We start from the raw sequence: 22,378 nt of genomic DNA, 5'->3' as shown, positions 1-22,378 counted from the left end.
AACAACATAGTTTCAAAAAATCTGCTATTTTAAATCTTGATTTTAATATATCTGTGATTTTGCAAAACCACAATCCATCCAAATAAATCGTCCTTTTCCTTTCTCCTTTATATATATTTATTTATTGTGAAGAAAAAGAAGAAGAAGTCGTCTTGAAGGAGAGAGGAAGGGACCGGGGATGGGCCAATCCTCTTCTTCATGCTCCTGCAATAATTTTTATATTGAAGGGGACGATGACTTGAACTAAGTTTCTGTTACGAAATATTGTTGTGGTTTTTTTTTAAAGTGTTTTATTTTTAAAATATATTAAAATAATATTTTTTTAATTTTTTTAAAATCAGCACATTAAAACGATCTAAAATATTAAAAAATATTAATTTTTAATAAAAAAATTTAAACTTTTCATAAACACAATTTACATCGGTTCCCAAATAAGCATATGCAAATGCCTTTTTCTTTTTCTTTTTTTATCGGCAGATGCCTTTTCCTTTTTAAATGCCTTTTGCCTTTTCCTTTATATATATATAAAGGAAAAGGGAAACACGTAATTTCAAGGAAGATATAAGGTCAAGTCGTCGTCCCCATCGATATGGCTATTATTGCCCGAGCATCAAGAAGAGGATTGGCCCAGGCTTTGGCAACTTGATAGAATGTTTTTGAATTTTAACCCATTTTCATGATGTGAGCTTGCATCTCATTTCTGGCCTCCTTCCAACCTTAAGCGGAAAAACAAAAGAAGAAAGAAATACTCCTTAAAACGTTGATCCAGTGACCTTAGTTTGGACTAGATTTAAATTAAAATAGATGAAAATTAACCCACAAAACTACTAAAACTAAGAACTATGAATATATTTTTGAGACTTTAACTGATGACAGAATGAACTATGAAGTATGAACAATCAGTGCTATCAATGGTCATATTAAACTACATATACATAAGAAAATAAAATTACAAATGCATTATCCACAAAGATTAAGTCTGGAGTAACAAAGTTATCTACACATACCATGTAATGATGATATGAGAACCTGAAAATAAACCCAATAAGCCTTCAAAGTCCAGGTCTTTAAAATTAGAAAAAAAAATCTTCTTGTGAACTGAGCATATAAAAATAATAAGAGAAGAAGAGGGAACCTGCTAAGGGGTCGTAGAAACCAACACCTTGAAGGTGTTTGCCATCTCTTGGAGTATGGCTATCAGCAGTAACAATTATGTAAAATGCCCTGTTTTTGCATCCCTAAACCAATCTTCACTGCCATTTTCTCTACTAAAATAAATATCTTAGTATTGGGTTGTGACTGATTTTATGAGCTTTTTTATTATCATATAGAACCAATGATATAAATTCATGTTTTCTATATTTTCTTTTCTTTTCCTTTTCGTTGCTTTCCTCACATTCTTCTTGCCAACCAAGCTTGAACTTGGTTTCAGAGTGGGAGAAGACCTTATAATTTACAATTTATTGCCATCATTGGCCCCAGTCAGATATACTCTTATTTGTTACAGTACTTTCGTCAATGGTTCTTTCATACACACACATGTTGATTTCTAAGCTGATAATGTTCAAAACAAACTTCACACTTTTTTGATATTGTGCAAGCACTCATATCATTTGATGTATTCCATAAAAATGACGTGCATTCGACCATTAAGTTAGAGACTATTTATCGGTGGGTTGCTTCTTACAATGGCCCTAAAGATGTGAGTATAGCCTTCCCCAAAAGTCTTTTATCTTTCATGTATTTATGGTGTAATGGGCACAATTTGGTAAATCATAATGGAAACCAGGTCTAAAACCAAGTCTTGTTTATTGTTCCAGGAAACTTAGATTTTACACGAACAATGCTAAATGCCATTTCTAGCATTTATGAGTAGTTATGAGACACTCATCAATGAGCGTGCTTATATAAAAAATCACAGGCCGACAATAAAAGCCATCTAATATTCTTATAGCTTGGTTTTGTTCAAATCTTCTAAAGAAATATGGATTGTTTATTCAATGCACTGCACCATTCTACAGTGCTTTTACCATAGAGAGAGGAACCCAAATCTATAAGAGCCAACGGATTGCCTTGTACATGACTTACAATCTTTTCTATCAATTCTCTATGATCAATTGTGGGGTTGCAATTCTTCAAGGCTTTTGAGCTAAAGAGTTTAAGAGATTCTTCATGGTTCAACCCCTCAACCTCGTATGTTTCGTCTACTTCATTCTTAAGCACTTGCTTGTCCCTACTCGTTATGATAACTTTACTGCCCCGACCAAATGAACTGTGTCGTCCATCAAGCAAATCTGTCCATCCTTCCAAAGGCATTGAATCATCCACATCATCAAGAACAATAAAAACCTTTTTACGACGAAGTCTCTCCCTCACAAAAGAATCTCGAAAACTAAAGAAGCCCATGCTCATAATTTCTTGGCCAAGCAGCTGTGAAAGAAATCTTCTTTGCAAATCAGCCATGGAACCAGTTTTTAATGCTTGCCTAAAGTTTGCGAAACAGATTCCTTCAAATCGAGAACGAACCTTGTTGCACACAGCTTGAGCAATCGTTGTCTTACCGATACCATCCATTCCCCATATCCCTACAATGAGAACATCTGGAGATTCCATATTTAACAAAGATTCAACTTTGTTAACGCGAACATCAATTCCAAATAGACCCGTAGTGTGACTTGAAGACATAGCTTGCAGTTTGTTCGAAACATCTCCAATGATTTTCTCAATAAATTCAGACTCCAGCCTAACAAACAAGAAGAACACACCTAATTGTTAGCCAAAATGGACCGGACAAGAAGAAACATATAAACATACTCACTCCTTAGTAGCTACATCTATACATAGTAGACACGTATGAGTAATTGAGCATCATTATTGGCAATTGATAGTCCTAATGTAACACTTGAATCATAAACCTGGACAAGATTCTCTTACTGGGCCTCTCGAGAGAATGAATTTGAGTTTAGAAATATGCAGCAGCTCCCTACTTATATCACGCTACAGTAATCAATCATTGAAACTGGAAACTACTTGTAAGTGTATATCTAAGAAAATCAATGAAATGCATAAGATGTTTTCTCAAATCATCATATCATATAATCCTTTCTGTAGAATCGGAAAGGAAAACTTACTTGTGAGAATTCGCTTTCTTATTCCTGAATCAATTACTTCAGTGCCACTTCAATTACTAGAACCAAAGTGATAATCCACAGTACGAACATCTTTGTAAATCTTGTCAAGTTAATACAGAGAGTCAAGATGGGAGAAGAGGAAGAGAGAATTATGTTCTTTTAATAATGAATAGTTGTAGTTCCATATGGGTTATGTCCCTTTATATATAATTAGAGAAGACGGTTACTTCCTTTAGTAACTTCTCTAATAACTTGGACCAGGCCCATCCATCATGGGCAGACCAGGCCTAACCCAATAACCAACATCTCCCACTCGCCCATGAAGGACTGAATCTCTCTAATACATTATACTGCAAACTTACACAAGAATTTCATACTTGACGAACGGACCGTGCGACCTGAAGCACACAGTGAAAGGAGCTCCAATATATAAACCTAATACAGGCCATATAGGAGACATCAACCTCATAATTAATTATTCCTTAAAGTGTACTAATATACCCCAAGCATTTTTAGTTACACATGACTGAATATAATTCAATCCCTCAAGAATTTCATATTCAATCCATCCTTACAATTACATGTATTCTAAATCATATCAAATCTTATTCAAATGATATGATCCCGGCCGGTGAATACAAGTAACAGGTGTAGAACTAAAATTACTTTTTCTTTCGCTCTCATATCAATCAAATCTGAATTAACTCGCTTTCCTAAGAATATTCCTTTAGGTCGAATCATTCCATGACCATAGGATATACTCCTAAAGTAGCGATCATTAATACATCACCTCATGATATAGTCAAAAGTCACAAAGGGTAAGATTTTGAGATCTTAGATATGATCTTCAGGACTCACATAATAAAGAAGCAGGGATCCATTCTTTATTCCTGTAATGGTCGCTAGCACATGTAGTATGAAATACATGCTATAGTGGAGCTTACTCTTATTTTTTCTTAAGACAAAGAGTGTATGTCGTTGCTCTCCTTGTTAGAGGAAATACACTATATGAGTCTTAGTCTTGTTGCTAAAAACATAGACTTCAAATCATAAATTCTCATTTGCTCATTTTTCATTAATGACAGATGAATAATTTCATACTCGGCTTCAATCATAATAGACACATGAATGACGGGAATTCATTCATGCCGATTCTTTTATTTAAGAACCTCATCTTGGTCCCAGCCAAGGGGACTTTTTAATAATCACATTGAGTTAAAATTGCTCCCACTGCACCCAAGTCGCTTATTGAGCATTAAAACTCAAATAGTCTCATCTCTACTCACCTTACAAGTGCTAGAGGTGATTGCTCATGTGAGTGAGCCAATCAAAGTCTATCGACATACTTCAATAAATTGTATTATACGATACTCAATATAATCCATGAAACAAATAATGAATAAAATGATATTCTAATGACATTTATTCATCATTCAATCACTATAAACTTTCGTATGATCCTTAAAACTAATTACATTCTACATAAGCCAAGGGATCTCACATGTCTAACAAATGCATCCCTTGCTATTGGTTTTGTGAGTGGATCTGCAACCATAGAATTTGTAGAAATGTGTTTTAGGATCACATCTTGTTCAGTAATTGCTTCTCTAATATAGTGATATCTCATCTTGATGTGTTTGGTCTTTCCATGGTATTTTGGATATTTGGCCACAACTATTGCAGCAGTGTTATCACAGTAAATTATCACTGGGTCTGATGCTGATTTGACAATTTTCAAATGATACAGGAAATTTTTTAACCAAACAGCATCTTGTGTTGCTGCGGAACAAGCTACATACTCAGCCTCCATGGTAGATAAGGCTATGCAGGATTGTTTCTTGCTCCTCCATAGTATTGCACTATCATTAAGCAAGAAAGCACATCCTGAAGTTGATTTGGATTGGTCGACATCTCCTCCCCAATCAGCATCAAAGAAACCAATCAATCATAAATCTTTCTTTCCTTGGTAACATAGCATGTAATTTGAAGTTCCTTTCAGATATCGTAAAATCCTTTTAACTGCCATCCAATGTTTCTGACCAGGGTTTGATTGATATCGGCTAACCAATCCAACGGCATAACATATGTCGGGACGTGTGCACATCATTGCATACATCAAACTACCGACAGCACTGGCATAAGGTACTCTGGACATTTTCTCCTTTTCTTCTAGAGTCTTGGGACACATATCACAGCTTAGGCTCAAACTTTTATCAACAGGGGTGTCTATTGGTTTGCTATCTTGCATGTGATAGCGCTCTAACATCTTTTTGATGTAAGTATCTTGAGTTAAACCCAAAAGCCTTTTAGCACGATCTCTTATGATTTTCACACCAAGAACATAGCTGGCCTCACCCATGTCTTTCATTTCAAAGTTTGATGATAACCACTTTTTAGTTGTATCAATCATTTCTTTGGTATTTCCAGCTATTAAAATGTCGTCAACATATAATGATAGTATTATAAAACTATTGTTAGAACGTTTTAAATACACACAATGATCTTCTTCCATCATTGTAAAACCATCCTTAAGGATAGCTTGATGAAACTTGATGTTCCATTGTTTAGAGGCTTGCTTAAGACCATATATGGATCTTTTAAGCTTGCAAACTTTGCACTCTTGTCCTTTAGTCTCGAATCCTAAAGGTGATCCATATAGATCTCCTCATTTAGTTCTCCATTGAGAAACGCAGTTCTAACATCCATTTGGTATAACTCTAAATCCATATGTGCGACTATAGCTAAAATAAGGCGAACTGAAGTAATCCTCACAACCGGTGAGAATGTATCTTCATAATCAATTCCCTCTTCTTGAGTGTAGCCTTTCGCTACTAGTCGAGCCTTATAACGTTCTATTGACCCATCCGCCTTACGTTTAATTTTACGAACCCATTTATTTCCAATGGATCTTCGTCCTGACGGTAAATCTACCAAGTCCCAGACTTGATTAATTTTCATTGACTCCATTTCTTCTTCCATAGCTTTAATCCATTCACTTGCTTTAGAGCCAAATAGAGCATGACTGAATGTTTTAGGTTCTTCATCATCTTGTGAAGCAATCATGAACGCTTCCCCCTCAATCTCAAATCGACGACGAGGAATTGGTTCACGAATGCTTCTTCGAGGTTGAGATTGCTCATGATCTTCCTCCATGAGAGTAGGAATAGATAAAATATCACTCCCACTGTTTCTAGGAGGATTAAAAGTTTCATCTAAGTCCTCTACTGAATGGCTTGTTTTGCCACAATCTAGATTTTCCATCTCATATAATTGAAAATCTTTTTCAACCTCACCTGTCTTTGGAAAAACCTTTTCTAAGAATACAACATCACGCGATTCAATTTCTGTCACTCTTCCGTTAGCTTTTTCACCAATAAATACAAATCCTTTGGAATGTTCAGAATATAGTATAAAGATACACTTCTTCCCCCTAGGACCAAGTTTCTCATATTCATGAGAAGTATTGTGAATATAAGCTGCACATCCCCATGGATGGAAATAACCTAGATTAGGTTTGATGTCATTCCATAGTTCATATGGGGTGGATGAGACAGATTTAGAGGGCACACGATTAAGTATGTAAGCAGCAGTTAACAATGCATCTCCCCAAAAGGAAATTGGCAAGTTAGCTTGCGCCATCATCGACCTAACCATGTCAAATAGGGTTCTATTCCTCCTTTCTGCTACACCGTTTTGTTGTGGAGTATAAGGAATAGTTAGCTATCTAGCTATACCCTTTTCATCACAAAATTTTTTAAATTGATCAAACAGATATTCACGTCCTCGATCAGTTCTTAAAGCTTTGATCTTGATACTTAGTTTATTCTCCACCAAATTGGTGTATCGAATGAAGCAATCCAATGCTTCAGACTTATGTGAGATCAAATAAACATGACCAAACCGTGTGAAATCATCTATAAATGTGATGAAATAATTTCCTCCATGTCTTGCTCTCACATTCATTGGGCCACAAATGTCTGAATGAATAAGCTGTAATGGACTACTAGCTCTTTTAGCTTTGCCAAATGGTAATCTAGTTGCTTTTCCAGCAAGGCAATGCTCACAAACGAGCAATTCCTCTTTGGTAAGTGATCCTAAAAGACCAGCTCTTGCTAATCTATGTAATCGATCTTGCCCAATGTGTCCTAATCTAGCATGCCAAGTTATGATATTACTATCATTAATAGTGCTGGAATTTTGAACAACATAGATTGAAGTATCATAATTAATAGATACATTAATGGTGTCTAACACCATAAAACCATTTAATACAAAACCAGAACCATAAAAAACATTATCCAGATGTATTTTTACACAACAACCAACAAACGCAAGATTAAAGCCCAATTGGAGTAAAGCAAGAACAGACACAAGATTTCGTCGAACTTCTGGAGCATAGAGTACATCATGAAGATAAAGTGTGCGACCGCCCTGCAAATCTAGTTTGCAGGTACCGATCCCAAGCACAGCAGCGGAAGCATTATTCCCCATGTATATGTATCTACTTCCCTTTGGAATTCGACGAAATTCCACAAAGGCAGTTCGATCCCTTGCAATGTGGTCGGTTGCTCCTGAGTCTACAGTCCAAAACGGAACTGATTCAGCAAGCATTAAACAACTGCTAACATATAAGTTAGAGGGATGATTGTGGTTAAACATTACCTTTGGCTTAGTGCAATCACGAGCAAAGTGACCAGGTTTACCATAATTGAAACAATTCATATTCTTGCCTTTCTTACCGCCGCGTTTCCCACACTTGCGCTTATGTCCACTGGTACTTGCTTCTATTCCTCTCTTTCCATATTTGGGACCTTTAGCCTTACCCCTTTTATATTTAGAGCCATATGCTCCACGCATCTTTGTCTCATTAATAGGCTTTTTAGCGTGGAGTCGATCTTCTTCAAGCTCGACATGACGAGCAACATCGTCAAATGTCTTAATGTTGTCGTTGTGGGTAAGGTTAACACGCATGTGTTCCCAATTACTTGGCAAAGAGCGGATAACTGCTTGGACTTGTTGTTCATCAGTCATTTCATGCCCAGCACCCCTTAATTCACTGATCATATTAGACATGATTGTAAGATGTTGCCTCATCGTTTGATTTTGGCGCTTCTTATAACCATCGAATTTGAGGGTTAACTGGCGAAGTCTAGTAGTGGAGGTTCCTCCATACTAAATCTTTACTGCGTCCCAAACAGATTGAGCTGAACGATGCCTTTCAAAACGCAGCATAATATCATTTCTCATGCTGCTCAACATCAAAATGCGAGCTACACGATCTTTGCGTTTATAAGTTTGATATGCGTCCATATCAAGCTTGTGTTGAGCAGTGTTTCCTTGCTTAGGTTCAGCCATTGGTTGTGTGATTGTTTCCAGCATTTCTTGCTCTTCCAGGAGATACTCAATCTTACGATGCCAAACATCATAATTCTTTTCACTTAGTTTGTCTCCATGGTTCAAATCAACAATAATACTCTTAGATGCAGCCATATTAAACGCTATTAACAGCAATTACTAATATTAGTATCTAGTATAATTTAATTGATATATTTTGCTACTCCATTCTAAATTAAACAAATAATAATCTAACACATACAATAGAAACGAAAAGAATGTTAAACACTTAATCAATTTCTATTTGTATGGTCTAATTATTATTGGAAATTTAAAAGAGTGCAAAAATTATAGTTATTAGTTTCAACTAACAACTCCCACTAATCAGGTTGCAAATATTATCATATATATGCATATAATGTAATTAAACTTAAATTACATAAAATATTCAATTCACAATTAAACAACCAATCATCTTAAAAAAAATACAATATTAAGAATAATACATTTCATAATTATTTTATATTTTAGGCACATAAGTAGGGTCTCCAATTATGTCATCCACTTCATCAAAGTCATCTCCTCCAAGTTCATTCTGCTCAAACCATGGAATGAATTTAGCAGCAGCATCTAAACGACCTGTGCTTCTTCTAGTGTGTCGTATACCCTTTTCGGCATACTGACGTTCCCTCTCAAGCATCATTTCATCTGCGAGATTGTTGAAATCTAAGGATTCCAACCTATATTCCAACGATAGTCGCACCGGCATCCATTCCTCAGGTAGAGAATTGAGAACGATTAACATTTGATGTTCCATGTAGAATTCGTAAACACCACTCATTGCCAGTCTAATCATCTAATGATACATATAATCAATGTGCTCTCGAATTTTGTGAACAGGATTAAAGGCATAGCCCAATAAATGATCAATTTGTTGTTGCCTATCCACTACAACAAAATATTCCAAGAACACATAAATATTATACTTAATATTTAATTAAAGCATGTATCATCATAAAAAAAATACATAAATTAAGCAATTTATTTTAACAATAAATAAATTACTCCACAGTTTGACAATTTATATTAACAACAAATATTAATTGTCTTAATATTATTCTTAATATTATATATATATATATATATATATATATATATATATATATATATATATATATATATATATATAGACACACACACACATCTTTTTGGTTTAATATATATTAACTGCCGAATGGCAGTTAATATATATAGGTACACATCTTTTTGGTTTTTTTTTTAAAAAAAAAAAAAAAAACAATTATGGGCAAATTCCCATTTCCTTTCATGTTATCAAAATGGGCAAATTCCCATTTCCTTTCATCCTTTCAACGTAGCCAATGTTTTAAAAAAAAACTTCCAAATGGCATGGCATTTAATCAACTGCCAATTGACTACTGCAATTATAGTCAATTGGAAAAAAAAGGAAATGGAAACGTTCCAATCCCATTCTTGACACCAATTTACACATGAATTGATAATAAAATTATACAACTACCATGCAAAAAATCTTTTCTAATTAATCATAGAAAAGACAAACTCATAACTAAATTACTTCATAAAAATTTTTAAATTCAAAATTTTCAATGAAAGTAATCTTTTAACACAAAATTTACATCTATCGTTCATGTAATAATTGATATACTGCATAAAAGCAATATTAAAAACCATGGCTCTGATACCAATGTAGAATCGGAAAGGAAAACTTACTTGTGAGAATTCGCTTTCTTATTCCTGAATCAATTACTTCAGTGCCACTTCAATTACCAGAATCAAAGTGATAATCCACAGTACGAACGTCTTTGTAAATCTTGTCAAGTTAATACAGAGAGTCAAGATGGGAGAAGAGGAAGAGAGAACTATGTTCTTTTAATAATGAATAGTTGTAGTTCCATATGGGTTATGTCCCTTTATATATAATTAGAGAAGGCGGTTACTTCCTTTAGTAACTTCTCTAATAACTTGGATAAGGCCCATCCATCATGGGCAGACCAGGCCTAACCCGATAACCAACACTTTCAATTAAAAAAGTTTAAGTTGTTAGGAGAAAATCTCAAAATATATAATTTATAGTATTTTTTAAGTCATCATGATCTTTTTCACCTCAAATTAGTAGACTATTAATGCCCCAATTTCAAGTGAAACGATAGAAGAAAACATTGAAACGTTGATTGTCCTGATAAAAATTAATATAAGGATTCCTAAATATCTTCTTTCTGTCTCCTAAAGCTTAAGATATGTACAAGTGTTTCGCTACAACGTTTTTAAAATCAAATAAAATAAATATAAATTCACAGAGCTCATCATTCTTAATAATTTTAAATTAAATCTCAAATCCTCAACAAATGAACGAATATTTTTCTTATGGGATATATTTCAGGAGCTTACTCAGACTTCCCTAAGCTCCATCCAGATAGATTGGCTGCATCCGTCAAAGCTTTCTTCTTTATCAATCTAGCCAATGCATCCCCAAACCTCCCTGTTTGATTTCTTACATGGGATTGATCCACCTGGTAGAACATGATGGAAATAAAATGTTATTAACACTGCAGTTTTCGTATAGAAGAAACAGCAGAATTAAGGTGGCAGAGTTGAGTGGAAAGATCAATACTTTTCATTAACTTCAAATGCATATAAATAGGATTACATAGAACTTGAAAATGACTGAAACTCTCAACAAACTTGAGAGATTATTGGAATTGAAAATAACAAACTCAGCAGAAAGTTTCTGCTGCAAATCCTGAAGAAGCTAAACGAAAAATTCAAATATTTAAAACTACTCTTAACTCTATCCTTCTCAAGGCAGAATCTCACAATTCTAACACTCCTCCTTGAGACTTGCCTTGGACATACCAAGTTTCATCCTTAGAAATTCCAGTCTTGATCTAGGAAGAGCTTTAGTCATTATATCAGCAAGTTGAACATCTGTTGGACAGTAGTGTAGCTTTATAAGCTTGTTCTTCTTAGCTTCTCTTATAGAATGAAACTTCACGTTGATGTGCTTGGTTCTGCCATGTTGAACCGGATTTAGAGCAATAGTAATGGAAGATTTGTTGTCACAATAAAGCTCAGTTTCTGAGCTTTGTTGTTGACCCAAATCAGCAAGCAATTTGTTCAACCAAATTGCTTGATTTGCAGCAGCTGCCATGGAGATATACTCTGCTTCAGCAGTTGATTGTGCCACCACCTCTTGCTTCTTTGCATTCCAACAGATTGCACCTGAACCAATATTAAAAACATACCCAGAGGTGCTCTTCATGTCATCAACACTCCCTGCCCAGTCACTGTCTGCATAACCAATTAGTTTTACTCCACCTGTCTTCAAGTACCAGATGCCAAGATCAGTTGTTCCTTTAATGTACTTCAACACTCTTTTAGCAATTCCCATGTGAATGTTGCTAGGTGAGCTCATGAACCTTGACAGCAAACCAGCTGGAAACATTAAGTCAGGTCTAGTTGTTGTCAAGTATAGCAAACTGCCCACTAAGCTTCTAAATCCAAAGGGATCTTCAAGTTTCTCACCATCATTCTTTGAAACCTTTTCATTTTGTGCCAAAGGAGTTGCTACTTCTTTGCATGACTCAAGTTTGAACTTCTTGAGTATATCAACAACATATTTCCTTTGTGAAACAAAAATGCCCGAACTACATTGATGTATTTCCATTCCAAGAAAGTAGTTCATAATGCCAAGATCAGACATTTCAAAAACATCTTGCATTTCAGTTTTGAACTCTTCCAACTACTTTTCATTGCTTCCAGTAACTAGCATGTCATCTACATAGAGTGATATCACCAGCTGCAAATCATCTTCATCTTGTTTTAGAAATAGGGTAGCTTCATTTTCACTTCTTTTGAATCCTAGTTGAATCAAATGAGTATCAATTCTGTTGTACCAAGCCCTTGGTGCTTGCTTCAAACCATAAAGAGCTTTGTGTAGCTTGTAAACTTTGTGTTCATCACCAACAAATACAAAGCCTTCTGGTTGTTGAACATAAATTTCTTCAAGAAGTATTCCATTTAGAAAAGCAGATTTCACATCTAAATGATATACTCTCCATCCTTTCTGTCCCGCAAGAGCAAGTAGGAGTCTTATAGTATCATGCCTAGCTACTGGTGCGAAAGTATCTCCATAATCCACCCCAGCAACTTGAGCAAAGCCTTTAACAACCAATCTAGCCTTGTGTTTGAAGATTGAACCATCTAGATTGAATTTGGTTCTGAAAACCCACTTCACTCCAATGTCCTTTTTATCTCCAGGAAGTTCAATCAATCTCCAAGTCCCATTTCTTTCAGTGGAATCAATTTCTAATTTCATTGCTTCAATCCAAGCTGGATCTCCTGCAGCTTCAGTGTAATTTGTAGGCTCAGCATGTACAAGATTACATCTTTCATACACATCAGACAATTGTCTAACCTTAAGTACTGTTGTATCTGAAGTTGCTTCAATGGCTTGTTGATATTCAACACCACTACTTTGTACAGGTGATTCAAGTGCAGCTGTGATAGTTTGTTGAACTCTTTTTAAGTCCCAATTCCAGCAGGCATTTTCATCAAATTGCACATCTCTGCTGACCTGAATTTTAGCTGAATTTAGATTGAAAATTCTGTAACCTTTTGATTATGTTGCATATCCCATAAGAATCCCTTTTTCTGCTCTTGCATCCAGTTTCCCTCTATTGGCAGATGGAACAAGAAAATAGCACAATGATCCAAACACTTTTAAATGTTTGGCAGTAAGCCGGACTCCAGACCATGCCTCCAATGGTGTTTTGTTTTGAATAGACTTAGTTGGAAGTCTATTAAGCAAGTACACTGAAGTATTTACTGCTTCAGCCCATAGAAACCTTGGCAACTCCTTTTCAAACAATATACATCTGGACATCTCCATCATTGTTCTATTCTTCCTTTCAGAAACTCCATTCTGCTGTGGAGAGTAAGGAATCGTCAGCTGGTGTACAATCCCAACTTCTAAACAGAAGGCATTAAACTCCTTCGAAATATACTCTCCACCATTATCAGTTCTCAACACTTTGATCTTCTGACCACTTTGAGTTTCAGCCATGCTTTTGAAGTTTTTGAACATAAATAGAGCTTGTGACTTGTTTTTTAGAAAATAAACCCAAGTCATTCTACTGAAGTCATCAATGAATAATATAAAATACACATTATTATTCAAAGAAGCTGTGCTCATAGGTCCACAGATGTCTGAGTGAACCAACTCCAGCATGTGTGTTGCTCTTTTGGATATACCTTTAGGAAATGGTTGACAATGCTGCTTTCCCAGTTCACAACTTCCACATGTATGAGCAGTAACATGAATTGCAGACATGTCTTCTACCATTCCAGTATTCCTCACCTCCAAGGCGGGAGTCTCCAGCAGTGGCCTTCACCTAAGAGATATTCCCTTTAATAGTAAGCAGGGTGACATCAAAAGTACCACCACCCAAGTCAAACATTCCTCTCAACAACAATAATTGCCCTCTTTCCAAGATCATAAGCCATTGCAGCAGCAGTGGGCTCATTAATGATATGCATGACATGAGACCAGCAATCTTGCCTGCATCAGCTGTGGCCTGTCGTTGAGGGACATTGAAGCAGGCAGGGGCAATGAGTATTGCAAGCTTCATCGCACTGCCAAGGTAAGCCTATGCAATTTGATGCATCTTTAAGAGGACCATTGAAGATATTTCTTCAACTGCAAACTATTTCTCTTCACCGTTGTAGATGACCACAATCAAGGGCTTGTCACGAGGAACTTCAAGGACTTTTAATGGCCACTGTTGGATGTTGCTCTGCACAAAAGTATCACTAAATCTCCTGCCAATCAACATTGTCGCATCTTTTAACATATAGATGTCTAAAACCCCATCATTATTGACTGACTGATAACAGTAAGCCAATGCACTATCAAGTGATTGGCCAACCTCCTGCATTGCTCCATTTTGATGTGATCGTATGCAGAAAGCACCAGCAAAATCATTGGTGTACATGATTTCACCCCTGCAATCCTATTTTTTAAATCATAAAAACATGACACGCTATAAAAATAAAATAAATTAAATTAAAAATTTATCCTTTTAATTTGATTAAGAAAGTCATCCTACAACTATTTTACATTTATTTAAAGCAAGTTACAAGACATGCATAAACTCTTTTGTAAAATTACAGGTCTCCATTCGGCCAGGCCAGCACTAAAGGATGGTGAAAATTGAGAAGATCGCAGCAACTCAGACAGCAAATAGAAAATTACAAAGAATTGAAGGGGTTATGGCTAACTCCACAAGAATAAAGAGCCACCGCAACAAAATAATACTATAAAAGAATCAAATTAAAAAAATCGATCCCTCACACGTATATTAAACTTGGTGGACTCTTGACGGATTAATTGGGGACTTCTTGACTCCAAATGTAATTTGGGTTAGAGTTTTTTATTCGTCAAATCAACATATCAATTCACTCACGATATGATTAGCTTTATCAAACCTAAATGAGATTCAAACGAGTTAATTTTAATAATTTTTTTAATTAATAGAAACAATAAAACATGTTACCAAAATACTGTAGAGAATACTATGGATATAGACTAAAAAAACTATTCATTACGACACTTTAGTTACATTTTTCCCCTTCTAAGAAAAAACCAAAAGCTTATGAGTTAAGGGCAATTCAATCTTTTCGCATTGGTCGTTAATTATTTCACCGGGAAACATATATGTAACCAAAAGCTTATGAGTTAAGGGCAATTGTTTTACTAGGACATAAGTGAATTATTTTTTATGCATAGTAAAATGATTTTTTTAATCTTCACATAAAAAAAAACTAATGTTTTTTATTAAGGGTATTTAAGTTTTTTAAATACAGTAAGAAAAAACATATTTGCTCTTAAAAATCAAGAAAAAATCCATCATTAGTGTAGAGATTTTTTTGTTTGTTAACATCGGTTGTTTTTGTAAATTTTAAAATTATAAAGGCAATTTAATCATTTTAAGATGATTAACTAATTCCAAAACATAATTCACATCTCATGGCATGAGAGACATTTGTGCTTTGGGCGATGTGTGAGTGCCTCAAGTGGTCAAATCTGTCCTTTTAGTGGAGGTTGGTTGGTTTGTCATTGACGAGTTTTTTTTTCTTTCTTCTCTTTCAAAAGTTAAAAGTTGGTCTTCTCTATTATTGATATTTAAGCTATGATCCTTATTCTTTTTATATTTAATTCTTTTCCTTAACTATTTTGTAAAAGTTATTTTTGTTTTCAATTTAGTCCTTCAATTCTAATTATTTTTTTAATATTATTTTCGATTTATTTGGAAGCATCTTTTTATTGCAAATTTTGCTTTGTTATTTTTTAGTATTTATCTTCTATGGAGTCAATCTGCTCAATTTTCATCTCATAAATGATCACGAGTTTCAAAAGTTCACATGTGTAGATTTTTATCTTTTTAGTTTTAATTATTTTTTTTTTAATTTCATCCTTAATATTTATGTTTTTAGAAAATGATCTTCCTGCTTTATTTTACTTTTTTTTCATTTTTATTCTTTTGTATATCAAATATCTTAATTCTATTTAGTTATTTATTAATCAAATATTAATTTATTTAACTTAATGTATATTTAACCATTTTAATTTATAATTAGAAGTTTTTTATATTAAAAAACTAATAAAAATCCTATATATTTAATTTTTTTTTATTAAAAAAATTATACAATACTCTAAATGGTACGAGGGAATCACTGTTTCCCCATCAAAATCACTATGGATTATAATAGTAATCCACAGTGCATTTCTCATTCTTTTTTTGTTTTGCACTTTTTCATTTTTTTGTCACTTTTTGTTTTTTTGTTTTACTTTATTTTTTTTGCACTTTTTATTTTTTTCCCTTTTTTTATTTTTTTTGTTTTTTTTTCCCAAAATTATCTTTGTTAATTTTAGTTTTTTAATATTGAGCTGAGTAAAATTTTTGCTTTGTAATTTTCTTCCTTTAAAATACTGTGAACTGCTACAGTGTTTTTCCACATGGTTTTATTATTTTATTCTTTTATTTTTCAAAATTATGTTTGTTGATTTTATTTTTTTTAATATTAAGCTAATTGATAATTTAGTTTTGTAATTTTTTTATTTAAAAACATTGTTGATTGCTACAGTTTTTCTCCATATGTTTTTTTTTTTGTTTTTTTATGATTTTCTCCAAAATTATCTTTTTCAATTTCATTTTTTAATATTGAGTTGGTTAAAAATTACAGTTATAATATGTGAGGGAAGCATTGTAGCTTTCCTTGCAAATTACTGTGGATTGCTACAATGTTTTTTCCCACAGTTTTTTTTTTCTAAAATTATCTTTGTCAATTTTTTTTTTTAATATTAAGCTGGTTAGGAATTACAATTAAGTAATAAGCTAAAGGGTGTGAGGAATTCACTATTCACCCACACCGAATGCATTGTGGATTACAACAGTAATCCATAGTGCATTCCTCTTTTTTTTTTTTTTTTTTACTTTTTCATTTATTTTTTTCAAATTTCCCTTTTTTTCTTTTTTTTTTCCACAATTACTTTCCTTTTTTTTCCAACTTTCCCCCTTTTTTTGTTTATTTTTTTTTTAAATTATCTTTGTTGATTTTATTTTTTTAATATTGAGCTGGTTAAAAATTTTGCTTTCTTTAAAATACTGTGAATTTTTACAACGTTTGCCCACATGGTGTTTTTTTTTTTCAAAATTATATTTGTTGATTTTATTTTTTTTAATATTAAGTTGATTGAGAATTTAGTTTTGTAATTTTTTTTCTTAAAACATTGTTGATTGCTTATAGTGTTTCTCTGTATGGTTTTTGTTGTTTTGTTTTTTGATGATTTTCTCTGAAATTAACTTTTTTTTATTTTTTTAATATTGAGCTGGTGAAAATTACAATTATAATATATGAGAAAAACACTGTAACTTTCCATGCAAATTACTGTGAATACTCTTAGTGTTTTTTCCCACATGGTTTTTTTTCACTTTCTTTTGTGTTTTCTTTTTTTCAAAATTATTTTTTTCAATTTTATTTTTTTTAATAGTGAGCTGTGTCGCACCGGACATCATGGCGGCCCTAAAAATTATTCTCTTGAATTATGGAAAAAAGAACAGATTTCTGGCATCTGGTTCTTTTAGGGAAAATGTCTTGTTTAAGGAGTCACCACCTAGTATTATAGTCACTAGGAACCATAACTGATCAACATAAATTCTATGGTTCGGGACTAGTTACGTAAAAGGGAAGATATTAGCACCCCTTATTCGTTCTGACTAAGGCAAACTGCATTACTGTTTTGTCTTAAATTGCTAAATTTTATTGGTTTACGCTTTAATGGTTTATTCATAATATTCCTGACTCTGGCGTCAGTGAATATTCAATTATGGATAATTCCAACTCTGGTGTTGGTAACTATTACATAGCTATAAAATAAATTTAGATCAATATTTTTTATTCCTGACTCTAACGCTAGTGAATAAACAAATAAACTAAATTCATTTTTATTAGACGTTCACATATTTTTTATTTCTTATGTAGTTAAATAAAAAATAAAAAAAATAATTAAATCAGTGTTTTTATTCATGACTCTGGCGTTAGTGAATAAACCAATAAAATAAATTTTATTTTCATACATGCACATATATTTTTTTTTATTTTTTTTCTTGTCAAAATAAAATAAAATATAACGAATAAAAATAATATAAATTTAAACTAGTATTTTATTCCCGACTTTGATGTTGGTGAATAAACCAATAAATTTACATTATTTTTACTTATGCATACACATTTTTTTTTCTATTTTTCTAATTTTTTTATATTTTTTGTTTTTTTTTTGTTTTTTTTTTGGGTCCAACTTGAAAATGCCAAGATTTTCCTAGTATATTATATTGCTAGAAGAGAACTTGCTATTTGTTGGTGGGAGAAACCACTGGTGGTGTCTTTGAAGCACTCAGAGGGGATAAAACACAAGGTTTTATTACAAGAACATAAGCTACAATTAATCAAAAGAACTTACAAAACAATACACGCCCTCTCTCTCTCTCTCTCTCTCTCTCTCTCTCTATCTCTCTCTCTAGTGTTTCTCTCTATTCTCTCCACTCAAATAAACACAAGCAGGACACTTTATTTATACACGAATTCAAAACCAGAAAATTCAACCTTCAAGTGTGAAGGCGGCTGGCGGCTACGGGTGTGGAGGCGGCTGGCAGCTGGTCGGTGGCTGGTTGCCTTCCTTGACTTTCTGGATTGAGTTTAATATTCAATAAATCTCCCCTTTAAAGTCAATCGAGAGATGTCATGCCAAGCATGAACTTTAATCGAATAAATACTTCTCTTTTCAAAGGCTTTGTGAAGATGTCTACAACTTGATCATTTGTGTTGCAAGATATCAGTTGGACTTCTTCATTCTTCACATGTTCCCGGATAAAGTGATGACGTGTATCAATGTGTTTGCTCCTTTCATGATACACTGGGTTCTTTGCCAATGCGATTGCTGATCGATTGTCAATATAAATCTCCTTAGGATTTTCTTGAGGAAATCCCAAAAACTTCAGCATATTCCTTAACCATATTGAGTGGCATACGGCTGAGTTGGCAGCAACATATTCAGCTTTACAACTTGATAATGTTACAATCGATTGCTTCTTGGATGACCATGTGAAAGATGTGTCTCCCATGAAAAAGACAAACCCTGTTGTGCTTTTCCTTTCATCCAAATCTCTACCCCAATCACTATCCGAGTAGCCTATAAGATTAAAGTCTTTACTTGAGGTATAAAACATACCTTCATTCATTGTGCCTTTGATGTAGCGAAGAATTCTCTTGGCTGCATTCAAGTGAGACTGGTCTGGTGTCTCCATGTATCTGCTGATGAGTCCGACTCTGTAGAGTATATCCGGTCTGGTACATGTCAACTACTGTAAGTTTCCTACTAAGCTTTTGAAGTAAGTTGGATCAACATTTCCAACCTTACTCTTCCTCAATTCCACTCCATTCTCAACTGGAGTTGATACCGGATTGCAGCTTTCCATCTTGAACCTTTCAAGAATATCTTTGGCATAACCGCTTTGGGATACAAAAATCCCTTCTTCTTTATGCGTTACTTCTAAGCCAATAAAATGTGACATTAGACCAATGTCAGTCATCTCAAACTCCTGTACCATGCTTTGTTTGAAGTCTTCAAACATGGTAGGGTTGTTGCCGGTGAATATCAAATCATCAACATATAGGCACGCAAATAAGATGCTGCCATTTGCTCCTTTCTTCACATATACTGCATGTTCATATGGACATTTGTCAAATCCATTATCTTGAAAATACCTGTCAATTCTGGTATTCCAAGCACGCGGAGCTTGCTTCAAACCGTAGAGAGCTTTCTTCAACTTGTATACTTTGCCTTTATTTTTAGCTTCAATGTATCCAAGTGGTTGTTCAACATAGATCTCTTCTTCTAGGAAGCCATTCAGAAATGCTGACTTCACATCGAGTTGATAAATCTTCCATTTATGTTGTGCAGCTAGTGAGATCATCAGTCTGATTATCTCTAGCCGGGCTACTGGAGCAAATACTTCTCCATAGTCAATGCCTTCTCTCTGTTGGTAGCCTTTAGCCACTAATCTGGCTTTGTATCTTTGCACTTCTCCTGTTGCATTCTTCTTCGTCTTGTAGACCCATTTAACACCTATTGCTTTCTTGTTTTCTGGTAGATAAGTCAGCTTCCAGATATCATTATTCTCAATGGCATGTATTTCTTCATCCATTGTTGTTATCCATTTCTCTTCTGTGACAGCTTCATTGAAGCTTAATGGGTCACTATCTGCAAAGAAACAAAACAAAGTTGTATCTTTCATGACTTGAGTGGCATCGTACAACTCTTCAAGATTTCTCATCTTTCTTGGTCCTTCTGATGAGGATGCTGATGGTGGTGTTGATGATGATGCTTCTGGTGTGTTCCTCCTGTTGAATACAGGGAATCTGTGTACCGGACTTTGTGGTTCAGCTGCTGGCATAATTGGTTCTTCTACAAGTACTGTTGGTACTTCTTCACCTTCAAGGATCAAATCAATGTTGATCCATTTGACTGCTTCTTGATCATCATTCCATTCCCAAGATTTATCTTCTTCAAAGATAACATCTCTACTCATGATTACCTTCTTCGTGATGGGATTATACAGCTTGTATCCCATCCTTCTTTCACCATATCCGATAAAGATGCATTTCTCGCTTTTATCATCGAGCTTTGTCCTTCTTGCATCTGGGATCTTTGCATATGCCACACAACCAAAGACTCGTAAATAAGTAACACTTGGTTTGTGACCACTCCATGCTTCTTCTGGAATGATGCCTTGCAAACTTCTGGTTGGGCAGCGATTTAGTAGATACACTGCACATGATACAGCTTCAGCCCAGTATTGCTTGGGCAACTTCTTTGCTTTGAGAAGACTTCTTGCCATGTCAAGAATCGTGCGATTCTTCCTCTCAGCTACACCATTCAGCTGTGGTGTATAAGCTGGTGTTGTCTGATGTCTGATGCCTTGTTGTGTACAAAAGGCTTCAAAGTCATTTGCTGTATATTCTCCACCTTGATCAGATCTTACGGTTCTGATCATATAGCCACTTTGCTTCTCCACAATTGCTTTAAAAACTTTAAAACAATTGAATACTTCTGACTTCCTCTTCAGAAAGTATATCCACGTTTTCCTGCTAAAATCATCAATAAAAGTGAGGAAGTACCTATTTTGTCCAGTCGACATAGGCGTTATTGGGCCACACACATCTGTGTGTACTAACTCCAGTGGCCTCTTTGCTCTCCAGTTGACTTCTTTGGCAAAACTGGATCTGTGATGTTTGCTGAGGACACAACTCTCACAGATTTCATCTGGATGATCAATGTGAGGCAAACCTTTGACCATCTTCTTGCTTGCTAGCATCTTCAGACTTGTGAAATTCAGATGTCCAAGCCTCAGGTGCCAAAGCCATTCTTCACTGTTGGTGATGGCACTCAAACACCTTGCTACATCATACTGGATGTTCAAAGGAAACATCCTATTCTTGGACATTTTCACATAGGCAATTAATCTCCAATTGTTGTCTCTAATTGTTAGATGACAATTCTTCGAGTAAAAAGTATATCCTCTCTCCAACAGTTGACCTAAGCTGATCAGGTTCTACTTTATGGCTGGGACATAATACACATCGGCGATGTAGCTGGAATCGCCGTTCTTCAACTTGATTTGGATGTTGCCTTTACCTTTGAATGGAACCTTTGTGGTATCTCCAAAAGTAACTAGACCTTGCTTGGTCTTATCTAGATCACCAAATAACTCTCGGTAGCCGCACATGTGATTGTTGGCTCCAGTATCTAGATACCATATATCCTCCTGTTTCTCATCAAGTCCTTGTTGGACAAGCAATACAGCTGCTCCTGTGTCATCCTTCTCTGCAAAGTTGGCATGCTCACGTATCTCTAACGGAGCTTTCCTTCGGCATTCAGTGCTATAGTGCCCAAATTGATTGCAACTATAACATTGGATATTCCTCTTGTCACGGTTATTGTAACCGCCTCCTCTTCCTCTAGGAGTGAATGTCTGTTGTCCTCGACCTCCTCTGGTGGTGTTTCTACCACCTCTTCCTCTGAAGCTTGTATTCCAAGATCTTCCTTGGAATATCTGAAATCCTCCTCTGGATTGTTGACTTCCTGCTTAAGTGGTATATCCACTTGTTGAAGTCTCCCCTTGCTCATATCTGTCCTTGAGAGACAGCTTTGCTTGTAAGGCATGCTCAATTGCCTTATCTCCATTTCGCTTTACAATCTTCTGCTCATGAGCTTGCAAAGAACTCATAAGTTCATCTATTGTCAACTTGTCCACATC

General features: G+C 34.6%; 1 protein-coding gene and 1 long non-coding RNA gene across 5 annotated transcripts in view; one reads left to right on the top strand and one right to left on the bottom strand.

The window, feature by feature from the left end:
• The window catches only part of LOC118038731 (uncharacterized), a 162,337-nt gene that overhangs the window by 22,177 nt on the left and 117,782 nt on the right, over positions 1–22,378 (top strand). The gene's annotated exons all lie outside the window — the stretch shown is intronic.
• LOC140955178 (uncharacterized) lies at positions 1,925–3,103 on the bottom strand. Its single transcript, XR_012168941.1, has 2 exons — positions 2,527–3,103; positions 1,925–2,430 (listed from the first exon to the last, which is right to left on the bottom strand). It is a non-coding gene; the product is annotated as an uncharacterized lncRNA (long non-coding RNA).

The sequence above is a fragment of the Populus alba genome, chromosome 19 (genome assembly GCF_005239225.2).
Source record: "Populus alba chromosome 19, ASM523922v2, whole genome shotgun sequence".
Classification (NCBI taxonomy): domain Eukaryota; kingdom Viridiplantae; phylum Streptophyta; class Magnoliopsida; order Malpighiales; family Salicaceae; genus Populus; species Populus alba.
Note: the sequence above shows the minus strand (reverse complement) of the source record. Positions and strands in the feature narration are given on the sequence as shown.